The following is a 14666-nucleotide window of genomic DNA, read 5'->3' as shown; positions in this document are numbered from 1 at the left end:
TGGAAGGAAGAGCTGCAGATCACACCACCAACCAAAAATGGCCAAGTGGCTCAGAGAGCAGGACACAGCCATTCCATTAAATTCATTTGGCACTGACACTTTCGTCCAAAGTAATTTACATTTTTTCCTCCACATCATGAGCCATCAGTGTTTTGCTCTATAGGACATTTTGATATGTAAATAGGAGGAGCTGGGGACTGAACCACCAACCCTGTTATTAATAAACAATTACACTGTCCAATTAAGGGTAGAAGTACCATTTTGAGTCCTCTGTTAATTTATTTTTTATTTTGTTTAATTCTTATCTGTAACTATGTAAAGGTTTCATACATATCCAGTTCAGGGGGTGTTGGGTACACCCTCAGGAGCTCCTTACATCACTATTACTGTTACTGTTACTGTTAGTTGTTACATGTTGGGGCACATTACAGACTCAGTCATCCATGGCATCATAAACCTTCAACTTGCTGCAGCTTAAATCTTTTAAATTTTGTGCAAATACAAAAAAATTTGAGTTAAAAAAAATGTACTGATATGTATGTTTGTGAGTGAATTGTTCATAGTGAATTAAGGATAGAAGAGAATTCAAATACATGAATATATTTGCATGGATGCTTGTGTGACTGCATCCATAAAACTGAACACTTTCATGTCACACTCACACACTGTTTTAAGTCTCCCTGTGTCCTGCAAACACAATCTTCGTGCATGTGCGTAAGGGCGAGTGTATTTGAGCACAAGACAGACAGGCCACAACTGTCGACATCAAAACTGGAGTGTCAAGCGGGGACAATTTGATTAGCGAGCCGGAGAGATACCAGAAGCTGATTTAACTCATTTCTAAATAGGAACAGCCAACTTAAACACATCTCTCTCTCACGGCAATTTGACGTTAACTTTCTGATTTCACACCCACAAATCTAGCAGCAGAAATGGGAATTTGCCTCCGGACACAGCGGCGAGATGAAATGGACAGATATTCCTAAGTGGATAACAAACTGGCGCCATGTCTAATCAAACCTTCACTCGGTGTAAAAAAAAAAAGAAAAAGAAAAAACTTGCGAACCGTGACATTCGAACAAACGGGTTAATTACTTTTTAAAAAGCCCACACTTAAACACATTTGTTTCTTTTTAACTGCGAGTCGTAAAGTTCCTGTCAAGGGTTGCTGGGGCCATAAGATTCACTCTAAATGTAAATAAGTGGTGTTTTAAATGGCTGTTAGCCACACGCTTGTTAGAGCAGGAGATAAACCGGGTAGCCTGTTCTCCACGGGGTCAAGTCCCTAATTAACCCAAAACGGCTTCGTCATTTTCTCATTCGATTATGGCAAAGCATTCAGTGCTGCAACACAGGGAGAATAATATGAGTTAAGTCTCCTCTTCTTCTTCCTCCTCCTCTCATGGCTGATGTGTGACAGATAGTGGTGAATATAGGTGGTGTGGAGATAAAACTGCTCATTAAGAGTTTAAAGTAAAACAAAACAAGCTGATGAGAGATAAAGAGTAACTTTCCTCCACCAGCGGGATTTAGAAATCTCAGTCTTGTCTGGTGAACGAATCTATGAGAGTATTTAGAGGCATTTCTCCTTTATTTCAGGAACAACAGGAAATATGGGATGGCATGAAAATTGAAGGTCATGAGCTGTAGAGTGGAAGAGGAGCGGTAAAGGAGAATTGTGAGGAAGCACGGAGGGAAGACAAGATAGGGCATGGTGAAAGGAGCAGATGAGGAAAAGCATGATTCAAATCTGCAATACTGTACTGCAAGTATGATGAGGTACAGTTTGTGCCTTAACCTGCTGAGACACCATTCCTCCACCTGGGGGAACAATCTAAATTGCATCAGCGAAGCGGGAGCACCATCGAAGTTGAAATTCTGATCGACCGCCAAGATAAGAAAACTGGGAAAGATTGATATGGTTGGGTAGATTATGTAATATCCTTCCATTCTTCAAAACCCATAAGTGTGCATGTGCTTAACCTTCCTTCTATTGTGAGATAGGGATAGAATTCATAGTAGCTAATCAGGAATCCCAATAATGAAGACCGGGCGTTGACACAGATGGCATTGGCAGCGGAGAGGCTAAACGGGTAAATTGGTTTGAATATCCTTCAGCTAGCTTGATCGTTGACCAGAAACACAATGGCAAAACTCAGCAAGACTGTTGGCAGCACATGTGGCTTTTATCTTCATTTTTCTTTCTTTACTTTGTATAACCAGAAGCATATTTTGCAGCTGTACTCACCATTTACCGTAAAGTTATGAATATTGTCCCCTTGCTACAAAAAATACAACACAAGCTAGCTATTTTTTGTCAAAAAAAAAAAGTTTAAAAAATGAGAATAATGAGCCTTTATCATTAATGAAATCACCCATCTCAACCAAGATTGAGTACTATGAAGTGTTAAGTATGAAGGGAGAGCTTGTTGGATGGGTGAACAACATCTGAAACCCCCTCCCTCCATAGCTTGCCAACTTCCAAGTTGGGGGTGGGGGTGGGGGGTTGACAATTTTTGTAACTTTACCTCACATCTCACCCCTCTCTATGATAGGAATGTAGCTGTTGGAACAAATATCAACATTTTTGGCCTCACATGTGGTTGGACACATTGTACAAACTAGTTTGGCCCAATCCCAATGTCCACAACTCACAGACTCACGCACTTTGAGGCACGTTCCCGTGAACTCCGCGAGGACTTTAGGCCTGTCCCACTGTCAAGTCATCAAGTGCATGAGGGCTCTCCGACAGACATATTGAGCCCTTTATGCACACCTTCTGTAAGGAAGGGGGGGGAAAAAAAGGTAAACAAACTGGCATGTGGGTGTTCAGCCTGGCACCGTGGCTGCGCTGGTTCGCCTTAATGTACAAAGAAACGCTACATTACGAAGGATTTAAGATACATAAAAACACATGAAATCTGAGGAATGCAAGCACAGGTTATATTACACACCTAGTTTATTCATCAACCATTTCTTTTCATTTTTGCTTGATGGTGCTGTAAACTGATTGAGTAAATTGATTATTTGACAATTACTTCTCATCCACCCTGCAAGGCAAGAGCCAGGAAGACATTCAAATCAGGCAATCAGTCCCTTATTTGACTGTCGTGCACATGATTATTTTATGGGTTGGATATTATTATATATTGCTGTTTTATACTTTGTTTATCATATTATGTGCTTTATGAGTAAGCAGTTTTCCAATTTTTGTCTTTTTCTGTTTTTTTAAGTGAGGTCATTAAGACAAATTCCACTCAACGATGTTTGTATGGCAATAAATTATTGAATAAAAAGTCCCAAACCCACAGTCATACATAACATGTTTTGGTGTCAGGTTTCGTGATATGTCACAAGGTGCTGTCTCATTTCCATTTAAACCAATTTGAGCCCTTGCAGCCTCTCACACTCAAGCACTCAAGCACTTACCATTTGACGTCAATGAAGTCCGTGAGGGTTCAGGGCTTAGGGTTTAGGGTTTAGCCAGCATTATGTCTCCAGCAAAACATATTTGCTACTGCAATTTGATTTTATATACATAATGTCTGGGAGACAGGGTTGCTCCTTGACCTATGAAATGTGTGTTTCCAATGGTTGTATCTTGTATTTAACTCAGATTCTCACTCAATGAACAACAAAGCAGCTCAGTTATTTGGTGCCACCAAGGTTTGAACGCCATCGTTCTCATTTGCTCACACATACAGATTAACAGAATAAATGCTCCGCAGTTCATCTCTAAGTGAGGTTTAGTCTTCATTCACCTATAACGGAGGGGAGGAGAGGAGGAAGGGGCTCTGCTGGCTACCTGCTGGGACGTCTTACAAGGTGCAGGAAACCTCCTGTTTCCAGCCCCGGTTCATCCTTCTGATGGGAAGTCCTACTGAGAAGCCACTGACCCTGAACAGAACAGAGAGCAGAGAAGCAAAGCCAGAAACGAGAGCGAGATGGAGAGGAGGAAAAGGCTGAAACTGAAAAGGAGAGTGAGAGTGAGTGAAGACGGTGTTAAGATATGGATCAGCTGTCTTTGTTGGGAGAGAAGGTGTTTGTATTTGATTTTTAGAAAGATGTTTCAAATTTTGTTTTTTCTGTAAAAAAAAAAATCCTCCACTGAAAGGCTGGGAAAAGGATGTCTGATGTCTTTCTCCCTGCATTTCATGTTCTCTTTAGCAAGACTCTGGACACTCACTGTGCTCCAGAGAAATATGTGCAGAATAATTTGGATAGGCTTGATCAGTCCCTGAATAAATGAGGATTAACCAAAGATATTGCAGCCATAGCTCTGAATTCAAGACATATAATAAGAGGCAGAGAAATCGCACCTCCTTTTAATGTCCTCCTTGACTCTATAGTTCAATTGAATTTACACTTGTTTTCCAAAAAGTTGATTTGCATTGTAAACAAGTGCAACTAGAGTTTATTTCCCTGTTAGAAGTGTTTTATGGATGTTCACATTTTCACTGATGCTTTAATACAATCACTCAGTAAATGAGATATTGTGTGTATATGAACATCATACCCACAGAGAGCCACAGTGTGTGTAGGAGTACATCATGAAGAGCTGTGATGAATTACAGCAGCAGCAGTACTGTAATTCCCTCTCTCTCTCTCTCTCTCTCTCTGTCTCTGTCTCTCTCCCACTCGCACACACACACACACACACACACACACACATACACACACACACAGTCACACTCATGTGTGATGAGCTGTTCAGTGGACTTTCCTCTCAGCGGGGTTCCCCTCTCCCTCGGCACTGAGCCGACACACGCCGCAGAGCGCTGACAGCAACACGCTGATGTCTGTGTCACGGCTTTCCTCTTTCTGCTTCCTGCTTCATCCTGACTGCAGCAGACCTCCTACATGTTCCAGGTCTTTATCAATACAGTATGTTTTCTTGTATTTGTTTTTTTTTCCCAACATTTGATATATGTTCCAATGCATGATCCCACAACAGTAACAATAGATGGATTACCTATAGAATATCTTTGAGATTTTGCACTTTTTTTTTTGTGTCTCCTCAGTGATGTATCTGATGCCTGATCACTTCCATGTGGTGCAATGGGAGGGTGGAGAAACGATTCTGCGGTTATCAAGAAACCAGCTGGCAACGTCATATATTCAGAGCCAAGGGGTGACCAGTTTTATCTGTGGAGTCTGTGCAGTCTAAGGCTGCGCTAAGACCCATATTAGCACCACATCAGAAAAAAACACAACCTCTCCATAGCACTCACAGGTACAGTATGTGTGTGTGTAGATGACCCTGGCCGAGAAATAAACAACAAAGATTTCATCACAGCAGCTGCAACAACTGTGCCTCTTTTGGAAATCCTCCAGCATCCACTTTGTTCTTGTGCGATCTGTAAAACGCTACCGAACACACAGATCATGTCACCTCCCGCGATGTGTGTTTTTCTTGTAAAAGCTACACAACACAGTAGTGACTGTAAATAGCTAAAGCTATAATTAACTGGCTACATTTGGATTGACTGTGGTTTTAAAAACAGCAGCAGCAGCAGCAGCAGAGAGTATCTAAAGGGAATTCATCTGTATCAAAATCAGAAGAATTACTGCTTTGGGGCTGAAAATGAGATTAGTCTAAGTGAGTTGATGTAAAGGGCATGTTTGTCTATGAATAACATATTGAACTACATATTATGGTTTTATGTGGGTTTACATTGATTTCAGTAAAGGGGAAAAGCAAAGAAGTAGTATGAGTAATTACAGAGTTTTCAAACCAAGTCCAAATTTGTCTTTTACATTTTTTTTTTTTTATCCGTTACCCAAAAAAACTGTTCACGTATTTTGCCAGATGCGAAACAACGCAGAGAAACAGTAATTATGAAAACAACAAATTAAATATTCATGTTTGTATTCATTGTTGAACACTCAACATTTTGTAATTCTACAAACATGTAAAAATGCATCCTGGTGATACATGTGGCACAAGGACCACATGATTCACAGAACCAGGATTCAGTAAAACAGGGAAAGGCATCCTGTTGTGTTTACATACCCAAGGTACACAGGCTATATGTACAACTTTACATACAGTCAACAATCGATAAGAGACAAACATATGCAAACAGACAGCCTAAGCCCTCAGGTGAACATATACCCAGGCTTCCAGGTGGTTGTGGTTTTAACATCTGTTTAAATAAGGATATCCACCATGAGAGATTGGGATTTCACGCTCAGCTGCACTAAATCCTTTTAAAGATGCTGCAGCTCCGGCTAGCTCCCCCATAGAGATAACATAGCCTCAGCGTTAGCAGCGAGGTCGTTTCTCTGTTCTGACAGGACAAATGCAGAGCAGCCAGCGGCTCATTAGACAGCAGTGCCCCGAGGGCTGGGCTCCACCTCTCCGACGAGACGAGGAAACAGAGGAAAGACACTTAACCACATGTGGACTAGATCCCTGAGGTGAGTGTGTCAGGGAGAGAGAGAGAGACAGAGAGAGAGAGAGAGAGAGAAGAGAGGCAGTTAAAGAAGGGAAAGACAGAGAGAAATAGAGATGTGGATGGTTAGCAGAGAAAAGAAAACGGTCTGGACGGAGCACACACACACACACACACACACACACACACACACAAACTCACAACCTCAGCATCTGAGAAAAGATAGTTCCTGCCCAACAAATCCTCCCACAATCCTCCAGGATAGGGCAAGACTGTTTACCTTACAGATATAGAAGTGTGTGATGAAGCATGTGCAAGCGTGTACATGCATTCATTTGTGTGTATGTGTGCATATACATGAGCACAGTACGAATTATAGTATACGAGTGGGATATTCTGGTTGTGCGTTGTATGTGGGTGAATGTAAGTATTTAAGTACAATGTGCGACTGTATGTGTGTCTGTCAGAGATTCAGAGACACTGGAAACAAGCTTGAACCTGCTGACTTTCATCAAAAGAAGTCCTGAATCAAAGGGGTTCAAAAAAAACCTATATGACCCTCCAACAAGATCTGATTTTTCAGTTTTGAACAAAGGCAGAAGATTAAAAATGACATGCATGTCAAGTAAATCTATCATACAGACTTTCAGAAAGGAAGTAAGCTGTTAAGGTCCTAAATCAAACAATGAGCACATGTGGTGTTCACATATGAGTGATCTGGTTGATGGTTGACTTATCCTGATTGATAATAGTTGGTATGAGAGCTCTGATTAGGAGTGGGCAAAATGATGATTTGTCGACCATTAGAGATTTTTCTATATATTTTCTAGCTCTCTTTTTAATATCCAACCCTGCCTCCTACAAATTACGTTCATAAACCTCTAATTTGCAACAGCAAATATATTAAAGGTGAAGTGTGCACAATTTAATGACATCTAGCGTAATAATTTATAAGTATGTTTTAATTAGTATATAATCACCCAAAAATAAGAATCACTGTGTTTTTGTTACCTTAGAATGAGCCCTTTATATCTACATAGGGAGCGGGTCCTCCTCCACAGAGCCCACCATGTTGCACCGCCATGTTTCTACAGTAGCCCAGAACAGACAAACCGAACACTGGCACTTTTTTCCCAGCCACCATAAATTCTCCTACACGCTCGGAAGCGGAGGGGCAGGGGAGGTATTCAGTTGGTTGCAATCTGCAACCTCACCACTAGATGTCACTAAATCTTACACACTGGTCCTTTAAGAGGAAACATAATGCCAACCAGATTAAGTTTTTTTATCAACATACAGTAACTTGATTAACGTCTCTGTTGAGTTGCAAAATGTTGGTAATGAAGTTTCAAGCTACGCTCCGTGACAACCTATTTAATTTATTTTCCACCATAGCTGCTCTTACAACATCTGCTCATAGCAACTAAAGCATTATTAAACTTTTTTACTCTTATGTTTTGGCACTCACAGCATTTGGTTAAGGTTAGGGAAAAGTCTGCAATCCTTGGAGCATGAGACAGGGTGTGTTTACTTTATTAACATACAACTGAAACCACAATCTTTCACTAAATCTAACCAAAGTGCTTTTGTTGCCTAAACCCAACCACATGTGAACAAAAGATGCAAACCCCAGTCTCCATTGTTCACCCACCATCAAACCTCGTTTTCTCCCCACAACTTCTGTGTGGTATAATGTTGCCCTTCCTTCACTCAAATACATGTGAGTGAGTGAATTTTCCATCACAATGAGAATAAAAATTGTAGTATATACATGTAACTTGTGTATAAATTGTAGTATATACACTAAGGTGTGTGGCGTCCAGTGTCCTAAAAACAATGTATGCCCAATAATAATGTTAATTTAATGTGCCCTTTATGTGGTGAGGTGTAAAATAAGGGTGTAGAAGTTTGGGATAGTAGATGGGTGTTTAGTGAGTCTGACTTTCATGTACGACTCCAGAGTTTACATCTCGCCAAAGACCTGCAATTAGCATTTGCTTTTTTGTTAACAGTAACCATGATCTTTCCCTAACCTTAAACGTACCATAGATACCATGCATTTATAGATTGTAATCATTTCAAAATTACTTGAGCTTTGCAGAATCATCCAATATCAACATTCCTGTCTTGTGATAGGATTGCTGGTTGTATCAGGCCACTGTGGGCAATGTTGCATATCAAAGAGCAGGAGCAGAATTATGTAATAATTGGATTTACAGGTTTTGAAGTGATTTGAAACAGCATAAATATCTACTTCACTGGATAAATATAAAAAATCTGACATGGTTGTTTTATCTATAAATTTTTATATATTTTTTAAATTTCAAAAAGTCTTCTCTATAAAAACATTGCTATTACGATATACAATTACATATACTGTGATAGAAGATTTTGTGTACCCTTAGCTTAGCTTTGATATTTAGCTTTCTGCAGCTACCAACATTTCAACAGGTAAACATGCTGCTGGGCTCACTATCAGTGAGTGCTGGTCACAAAATGAATCAGACAGTGTGCTACTACAGCTGTCTAGGTGTGCCCCACATGTAATCTCCTCCTCTGTCTCCTTCAGTCTTTCAGTGAAACTGTAGCTGACTTTCTTTTATCAGCAAATGGACTAATAATCCCCAATTTGCTGTTCAACCCTGAGCTGCATTTAGTCCAGCCCTTTTCAATGCTAACAAGCCCCAAACAAAGAGGTGAATTAGTCAGACAGCACCCACAGACACTTAAAAATACAAACCACACACACACACTGCTCCTCTGTGTGTGTGTGTGTGTGTGTGTGTGTGTGTGTGTGTGTGTGTGTGTGTGTGTGTGTGTGTGTGTGTTTGCGTGTGGTAAAGGTTGTGACAAAGATATACAAGATACTGTTGTTTCTGTTATTAGTATAATTGGATTATGACTGTGTGCACAAGATATGTGATTATTTTAGATTTGTGTTTAAGGGTGAAATCACTTTTCCAAGAAATTGCAAATAAGTTTTCAAAGAATCATTCTTAACTAATGGAAAAGGGTTTGGACCACCATGCAAATGTGTGTCTGAATGTGCTTTCCATTCAGAATAATCCCTCAATATCTCCACAGTGATAAAATAAGTTGCATGAATAACACTACAAACAAATGCACATTAAATGCTTTGACACAAGAATGAGAGATTTTCTGCATCTCCATATCGGCCACATAACGACCTCACTTCTATTGACAATCACGCATGACATTTATGATGACATTCAACTACCAACAGCCTTTATCCGATCTCTCCTCTCTACAACTACTGATGTATTTTTACAAGGTGTTCTGATTTATTTACATCCAAGCAAAGACTCCCACTTCAAGAGCCAGAAGCCTTAAGACAAAAAAACTCCATAATTCAATTTAGCACCCTTCTCTTTAAAGAAACCCGTCGAGCCTTCAGCCAAATAAATGCACTACTTTTAGAGAAGCAATGAAAAACAATGTTTGTAAAAAAAAAAAAAAAAAAAAACCTGTTTTGCTGACAGACGTTTTAAAGTTGCATTCATTGGCAACTTTCGCAGGCACGGCGAACATTAAAATGTAAATGATGAACAAAGGATTCTTGTGTGTAATTGTGTGTGATGCTGTCTTGGAAGAGGGATCCCTCCTCTGTTGCTTTGCCTGAGGTTTTTTTTTTCCATTTTTTTTCCTCATTAAAGGTCTTTTTGGAGAGTTTTGAATCAAGATTTGTGATATTTTGCTATATAAATAAAAAAACTGACTTAGCCTCACATGTATAAAATAAGAGATGTGAAAATCAATGGCATACATTTAGGAGAACGGTGTCCAGAGTGAATTTCCATTAATGTGAGTATGAAGTGATGACCCTGCATGCGTATGTGTGTAAGCAAAAAAGAGAAGAGTGAAGAGAGCTGAGTCAGCAACAGCCAGACACTTTGTGCTGTGCTGCCCCATGGGTTTATCTTCTTTCTCTGTGGTGGTTTTACTCGTAGACTGTCAGGAGGAGGGGGGGAAAGGGAGAGGAAGAAGGTCACAAATTACTTTCTCTCTGCTTCTCTTTCTGTCTTTTCAATTAACTTTGCTCTGCTTGTGTTTTGAAACGGGAGGAACGGCAGTTTTCTGTTGTAGATTAGGTTGTCGCTTCTTCTTCTTCTGTGGTCAACCCTGGAACAGAACAGAGACGTACCTACATTCTCAGGTGTATCTGTCCCTTTTATTTAATGCTACATAAGCATTGTTCTTATCTGGCCAAATAGTCAACTAGAGGACAAAGCAAGCCTTTATTACCTGAACAAAATATAATTTATTGGAATCAGCGTGATTATCTGTCAGTGCAGTGAGGTAATTTGACTCAAAACATCATGCGGTGAGGTAGAGAGAAAAAGTCATGATACAAGATAAGATTACTTGCCAAGTTTGTCTTTTGGCAGCTGAGAATTATTTTGATTGGAGGGATTTTTTTTTTTTTTTTTTGCCTTTTCTGTGCGACTTTCGAGCTCTTCCACCTGCCAAGTCAAATCTATTTACAGTTTTTAATTTATTGTAACAAAATGACAGAAAAAAAGAGAGATCTCCATTCCTCCTCTCATTCCTCTTTCTGTTTGTGTATCTCCCTCTCTCAAAAATCTGGCTTTTAGCCCTTCCCCTCCTGTGTTATCCCTCCTCTACGTTCTCTCTTCAACCTTCCTGACCGTTTCACCTGACCTCCTGCTGTCCTTTTCCTCTTTCTTCTGCACCTCTTCTCTACATTTTCACTCTCCCCCCCCCCCCCCTCTATCTAACCTTCTCTCTTAATTTTCATGCATTACGAGCTAATTTGCAATTCATGTAATTTATGCAAAATGCAAAAGCTGTTTCGGATAAAGTCTGTCTGGGCCTCTTCTACACCTGTCTTTTTCTTTTCTCTTTCTATGTCTTTTCTCACCTTTTTTCCCTCACCTCCTTCCCTTCAAACTCCCCTCTCTCTCTCTCTCTCTCTCTCTCTCTCTCTCTCTGTCTCACTTTTCTTTTTTCCTTCTCCATCATATCTCTCTTCTCTCCTCTTTGTTCAAGGTCAGTGGCTTCACAGTGGGATTTCCCATCAGATGCATGGAGCGAGGCTGGAAGCAGGAGGCTGGAGATCCTGATTGGCTCTCTCTGACCTTTGGTATTGCCCTCTCAGCAGCCCACCTCTCCTTCCCTGCTTCCTCCCCTCCCCTTCTTGCATCCTGCACCTTTCTCTTCCCCTACCTCTTCTTCATTTTTACCTCGACATCTCCAGTTTTCTTGCAGCTTTTTCTGCAATATCTATTTCCTTTTTCTCTGTGCACTTGATAGTTTCTCTTCTTTCCTTTCTCTTTTTTTCCTCTGCACATACCTCATCTTTCTTTTTTTAGCCTTTATCCCCCAACTTTTCCATTATGTTCACTTCCTTTCTCATCACTTCCTTTCTTCTTCTATTACTTTTAATATCCGCTCCTCTGTCATCTTGCATCTTTATCTCTCTTTTTTACTGAATTCTCTCCGCCTCCCCGATGCTGCTGCTTCCCAGTTCGCCTTCTTATTTCATCCCCTCTTCTCTCTCTCTCCTGTTTCCTCTTCATTTCTTTTTCCTTTACCACTATTTTTCCATCCTCTCTTCTCCTCTGCCAAAACACTGCATTGTAATTGAATTGGATCTGCAAATACAGTCAACCAAACCAGCTAATTCATTAATGCTGTTATAGGAGAAGCTGTGGTTTATTCTTGACATGTAAACAGCAGTCTGTGACTGGCACAGTTTTATAATGTGGTGAATTTAATTTTCCTAACTGGGTGGTCCTGAAGTGAGTTTTGGCTGCATAGAATCATGGATGAGGTTTTCCAGATGATGATGATTTTTTTTTTTTTTTTAAGTGTAATGTAAAAGTGAAGATTTTTATTCTAAAATGAGACACCATTAGAGCATCACACTTTACAATACAATAAAACATACTGCATGCACGAATGTAAACAATTATACTGAAAAATGTCAAAATAGGATAAATGTTTAGAATATTAAATGAAAATCCAACAATATTACCAACAATATTCATACGACTCTCAAGAAAGTGAGTTCTAAGGGATTCTAAGTGAATCTCACGGAGTCGCATCATCTTATATCCTGATCAGCCTCAGATGTCTTGTACTGTATCCTGCATATATATCATTCTGCTATCAGGACTGAGGCAGATAAATGTCACAGCAGACTGTATCTAAGACATAAATCAGATCAGAAAAAAAACGTATCAGTCATAATTTCGGTTCTTCCTGCCTTTCATTTTAGTTTTTATTTTTTGTAGTGGAAGGTATTTGTATACTTCTGCTTTAGACCCATCCCACTCTTTTACTGTTTGGCCGGTATGCAGCTAAAACTGGGGCTGAGTACATCACTGAGCATGTGCAGGGTGTTGCTTTGCACTGAACAAATTTGTCATATTAAGACTATTCTCAACCAAAAAAGCAATATTTTTATGCGTTAAAGTGGTCAGGGTTTATTTTCACATCACATTAGTCTATCCAAGAGTAATATGAAGACTAGCTATAGGCCATATAGTAGTAAGTGTAAATTGCAAGGCTTGTTTAGATGGATATTGGACTAATTTTTGGGGATGAAATGATTATCTGAAGGTAAGATTAGCTGATTATAAAAGTGGCTATGACAGTGAATCTCTCTCTCCTTGGAAAACTGAACTCCAAAGATCTGAAACTGCGTTTAAACCCACAAGTCGTATTCTGCCTCAGGTGCTTTCACTGACCAGGTGACCCGTAGAGGAAGACCACACAACATCACAGCCGAGGAGGGCCAGATATGTGGCCAGTTGGTCTTTCGGGTTCTTTCCCCTCTGTAAACAGAAGTTTGTGTCTGGATCCAAAGTAAACTGCAACTGTAACTTTCTCTGGAGTTTAAAAGTGGTAAAATATTAATAAACAATAGACAGATTCTGCATTATATATATATACATGAACATATTTCTTCTGCAACGAAATACCCAATAGAGGCTTGTCTGCAAAAGCATGTTTTGAAGCAGAACCTCCTCAGGTAGAGATATTGCATCACTGTTTATCTTTACAGAATTGGCAAAAAGACATGTAATTATTGAGGCGAGCCACACACATGGGATTTGTCATCCTGGTCTGTGGCCATTTGGAAGACATATTTCACATCGATCACATCATGTGTTTTTCTTAAACAGAACACAAGATAATAAAGATAACGTAATCTAATCAGGCGGTGAACATTTTTTTCCAACAGTAAATTCATAAAAGCAGCTCTTCAATCCTCTAAAACTGGCCGTTTAATGACTTTGATACTTGTTTCCACATGCAGCAAAGGGTGGTTTATTTCTTTCACTGACAAAGTTGCTGAAGAAAGTTGTCATAAGAGATTTAAAAAGTGAGAAAAAGACTCCCTGTACTGTATGTCACACTGACAGAATCATGGGAAACTTTCATGATGTTTCAAATAACTGGTTACTGAGGAAAATAAATTGAATAGAAGTCAAGTTTTTGTTTATATTTTTGTCAACGTACCAACATTACCGTTGTATTTCTTACATGTTTGTCCTTGATCTTGATTTTTTCAGGCCAGAACTCATGACAGGACTACTTGGTCTAAAACTATTAAGTAAAACATTTGTGATATGGGTGTTATATTGTAAAGGAATAGCCAGTGAGGTCGCTGAAATGAAAAGTTCACCAAAAAAAAGCTGCAGCTCCAATTAAACCAAAACCACATCTATGTGAATGTACAGGTACTGGGTCTTTTCTGTGTGTGTGATGTCTCTGTCTGGTTTACGCAGACCCCCCCCCCCCCATAAGATCATAAACCCTCATTTTTACCCACATTCCCTCAAATCTCTGGTGCCTGCGTGCTGTCTGTCTCCAGTCCTGAAGAGTGACTTTTCATCATGTCAGGAGATGTGTGATTAAAAGCATGCAGGGGTAATTTGCAGCTTAATTATTTACAGAGACACCTACACTTTTTTAAAATGATATAGTGTTTTCAGATCAGATCAGATGAGTGTCTGGTTTGGGACGAAACATATTTGTCTTAACTAGTAACAGGTGATGTGGCGCTCCAATATTGTTTTTAGCAAACTAGTTCCAATCATTTTTAATTGTATACCTGCCCAATAAATTAGGTGGAAATTAAAATATCTGTGGTTTTTCAGGCCAAAATGTTTTGAATTATAAAAAAAGTATAATATATTATGTTAAAAACTATAATATATATAGGCAAAGGTTTTCTTAAAATACAAATCATTTACATTACAGCTAAAGTAGCTGCAATTGCTC

The 14666-nt window shown here is 39.5% G+C and overlaps 1 long non-coding RNA gene across 1 annotated transcript; it reads left to right on the top strand.

The window, feature by feature from the left end:
- The first annotated feature begins 3664 nt into the window (after positions 1-3664).
- On the top strand, positions 3665-5685 carry LOC121909181. The gene is made up of 3 exons (XR_006099378.1): positions 3665-3986; positions 4687-4884; positions 5022-5685. It is a non-coding gene; the product is annotated as an uncharacterized LOC121909181 (long non-coding RNA).
- The last annotated feature ends 8981 nt before the right edge of the window (positions 5686-14666 follow it).

Source organism: Thunnus maccoyii, chromosome 12 (assembly GCF_910596095.1).
Source record: "Thunnus maccoyii chromosome 12, fThuMac1.1, whole genome shotgun sequence".
Classification (NCBI taxonomy): Eukaryota; Metazoa; Chordata; class Actinopteri; order Scombriformes; family Scombridae; genus Thunnus; species Thunnus maccoyii.
The sequence above is the reverse complement of the archived record's forward strand: the minus strand, read 5'-3'. Positions and strand labels throughout refer to the sequence as shown.